The following is a 3,778-nucleotide window of genomic DNA, read 5'->3' as shown; positions in this document are numbered from 1 at the left end:
AACACACGCGGGAAGGGGAGGGGGAGAGAACAGCCGCTCTCGGTTCCATGTCAAGACCCTCATTGAGGACATCACACGCTGACAGCGGCTTTTTCAACGATGAGCCCTCAGGATCGGGCCGTGATCTGCGCACATCCTTTTGAACGTGTCACCAACTGACAATAAAACGTTAGAAACGGACTCTCTCACCCGCAGGTACCCATTTTCTACCATCTGTTACACATTCTGTGACACACCGTTTTGACTATGGGCTGGATCGTTCAGTACCAGGGGTATGACATGGCCTACCCATCGCGGACAGGCGAGTATGGTGCGCTACAAGCTACCAGATCCACCAAGTTAATCCAATGATAGACTAGCCGCATCCTTGCTGTTGGGGTTTGTAAAACGCAAGACGAGGCAAAGCGACATGCGCAATCGAAATGCAGTCCGTAAATATCCAGACAAAATCCTCTAGTGAACGTGCATAGAAACCTTCTAACAAACTAACTATATGTCATCATGTTCATTCCCCCTTTAAAAATGCGTAGTGATTTATGAGAATATAAACTAGATTTATTTATCTTAAATGTTGTATAAAACCCGCACATACGAGTGGAGGCAGTCTCATAAATGTAGGTTTACAAGCACAAATGTAAATTTTACTAGCGAGCGAGGGGTGGGTTCCATTTTTGGGGCCCCTCAAGACCACGGGGCCCTACGCGGCCGCTTAGTTTGCTTAGCGCTTATCTCGACCCTTCACACACACGCGCATGTCAAAACACTTAACTTAAAATTAGGCATATCGATGTATGCCTTAAAGCGTACTTAAGTCTAATCTTAACTCGTTAACATCATCACAATAACACTATTAACGTGATGTCGTATAGATGTGCGGAAGTGGGTTAATGTTACCAATTTGCCGCGATGAGTGTTTGTCGCCTTTCCGGGGTTATTCGGTGGCATGTTGGTGCTGCCAGCGAGCGGCCGTCGATGAAATCGATACACCTGAGGGAATATAAAACATTTGCTTTAGAGGGAAGATAAAACAACAGATCTAGATGTAGCGATAGTGCATCTAGAAGGAACTCACTTGTGGGGTTTTTTCTCCTGCCACGAAATTTGACCGCAATCAGTAGAGCGGTCGGTTCGGTCCTGTTGCTGCTGCAGCTATTGTGGGGCAGCGGATAATGCAGATCCCAAGGGTTGAATTCCTGCCCCGAACATTGTGAACGAGTGCGCTCGACACCGTCTGACCGCGCAATCGGAGCACCCGGTGCCGGCTGGGTCTCTAGCGTGTTGTGCTGGTAGAGCCCGACTCGTCGCCGTACAGCTTCCGGAGGATGTTCTTAAATGGTTCCTCGTAAGTCCACGTTCCAGGATAGAGGAAAATTGGCTGCAAAAAAAGGAAAAAACACCATGATTAGCATCCTAATCCCTAGCTTCGCCAAACAATCTTCTTCTTCTTTCGTGGTCCGCTTACATACCGAACATACCGAATCATATACAACGCAACGTACAGTCGCAAACACCTGCGGCAGGCCCATATCGTTTCTGCATTATATCTGCAAATAAAAAAGAGGCCATAGTCTGTTCAAAAAGTGTTTCTTTATCATGATAATCGCTGGATAACACTTACCCGCTGTCTTGTGCTGTGTTGTTCACCACACCACTTTCCTACGCCGGTACATGCACGTAACGCTTCCGACGGAGCCAGCACGCATTGGGGAGGACTTCAACTACTTACTTTTGCTAAAATTACACTTACTTACGTAAAATTAAGAACTTAATTATTAAAAAACTTACCAAAATTGATCAGCAAACAACACTGTTTACGTTTTTTTACACACACAACCGAACTTCTACAGTGACAGCAGCCGCCGTGCACCAACACAACGAAAGGTGTCAGGCGAGACGTCAGACGATCTTAGGCGAGGGGTAGGAAGGAGATCGGTGGTGAGGGACGTGAAAGCTCAGCTCGACAGAATCGCTATAGGAGGAAGCGAGGCAACTAGACTAGACTAGAGAAATTAGAGCGAGAGGTACCTCACCAACCCTCGCATTGTTTGCCGGGGTTTTCGATCGCTTTGCGCAGCGGGTTGGGATAAATGTAAACAACACCGTGTTTTCTAGCAGGTACTCGAATCTAATTCAAGCTTTGTGGCTAGAATAATCTAGACTTCTAGATTCTCCGCCAAAAGCGATCGAAAATCCGAGCTACAAAACTGCTCGATTTTGTCGTGCGGGAAGGTGCATTAAAGAAATCAGGTGGTGGAATCTGGAATCAAAGTGTATGTAGTCCAGGTGGTCTCATAGCATTTTTTCATAACCAATTTTGAACATCACTTTTTGGCAGAACGGGTTAAAACTTTTGCTCAAACAAGCTTTCTGGAGGCTTGACGAATACTCAAAACACTCTTAAAATCTTCATTCAGAAGCAGAAGCGAAAAAATCAGCCTTCTAAATTCATACACCTTGGGATAAGCCCACCTGTATATTATACTCAATTAGATAGCTGCTCGAAAACTGCTATACAATGCAAACAAATGACAGGCTGAAATTTCAGCCTACGAATTTCAAACGGAAAGGGCCCCTTTATCAGAACTTCTTGTTCCAGATAAGTAGCATTATGCCTATCTGTTGCAACGATCAATGAAGTGAAGGGCTTAAATAAAACACTTGGCGAATTTTCCTTTTAAGAGTGGGAACTGTTTTATTTTTCGACACTTTAAAAAAACGTTTCGGTTTCTCCTTTGCTCGTGATGTTGCTACTGACTTTGTTTACGCTTGCGCGCGTCCCAAAAGCTTTCCAGTTTCCTGGATAGCAAAAGCTTTCCAGTTATTCAATCCTGTTATAAATTTTGAAGAGGATTTAGAAAACAAAACAGAAGGATAGCAATATTCGCAATTAGTTGTTTCTGAATACAAAAGCCATATTCACACTTGCACATTTCCCTTTTTCATTTTTCCTACAAAAATGATCATTGATCAGACTCCTGTAATATTCATTGTCATTATCTTTGTAAAGTTTTTTGGATTTTTTATGGTACCAAAATTTGATGGTTTGTTTTTTACTACAAAGTCAATAAACTCTTCTGCGAGAGGCATCTCCTAAGCGCGATATCTATACGATTAGTGTATGAACACGTTACTATCGGTTCTATAGCCTGCTGGAGCTCAAAAAGTGCAGTTATTGTTGGCCTATTAATTTCTATGTCATCTTTGGAATGAGATGCAGAAGGCTCGTCAGTGCATTCTCCAGCAGACATTTTGGGGTGTGGTAACAAAAATATATCCATTGCATTTTTTTTAGATACAATAAAATCCTCTTCTTTCTTATTTTTTGCGCTTCTCTGCACCACTTTGGTAACGCTTCATTTCCAATTCGTTCTCTCTCTCTTTCTCTCTCTCTCTCTCTTTCTCTCTCTCTTTCTCTCTCTATCTCTCTTTCTCTATTTCTCTGTCTTTCTCTCTGTCTCTCTCTCTCTCTTTCTACCGCTTTCTCTCGCTCTCTCTTTCTCTCGCTTTCTCTCGCTCTCTTTCTTTATCTCTCGTTCTCTCATTCTTCATCTCTCTCTCTCACACACACACACACGTATACAAAATATCTTTAGAAAAATATTCACAAAAAAATATTCGTTATGATTAGATTACTGAATTAATATATTCACATAAATTAACACGATAAATATATACAGATATAAAGTAGATAATAATAAATATACAGCTACGTGACAAAATTCCCTGAACAGCCGACAAAAATTACTGTTATTAGAAAATTTGCTGATAACTGATTTTT

The 3,778-nt window shown here is 42.2% G+C and overlaps 1 long non-coding RNA gene across 1 annotated transcript; it reads right to left on the bottom strand.

Annotated features, from left to right (window-relative positions):
* Positions 1-530: 530 nt before the first annotated feature.
* LOC120894651 lies at positions 531-1,230 on the bottom strand. Its single transcript, XR_005738219.1, has 2 exons — positions 1,073-1,230; positions 531-987 (listed from the first exon to the last, which is right to left on the bottom strand). It is a non-coding gene; the product is annotated as an uncharacterized LOC120894651 (long non-coding RNA).
* Positions 1,231-3,778: the final 2,548 nt, after the last annotated feature.

The sequence above is a fragment of the Anopheles arabiensis genome, chromosome 2, assembly GCF_016920715.1.
Source record: "Anopheles arabiensis isolate DONGOLA chromosome 2, AaraD3, whole genome shotgun sequence".
In the NCBI taxonomy this organism is placed as follows: Eukaryota; Metazoa; Arthropoda; class Insecta; order Diptera; family Culicidae; genus Anopheles; species Anopheles arabiensis.
Note: the sequence above shows the minus strand (reverse complement) of the source record. Positions and strands in the feature narration are given on the sequence as shown.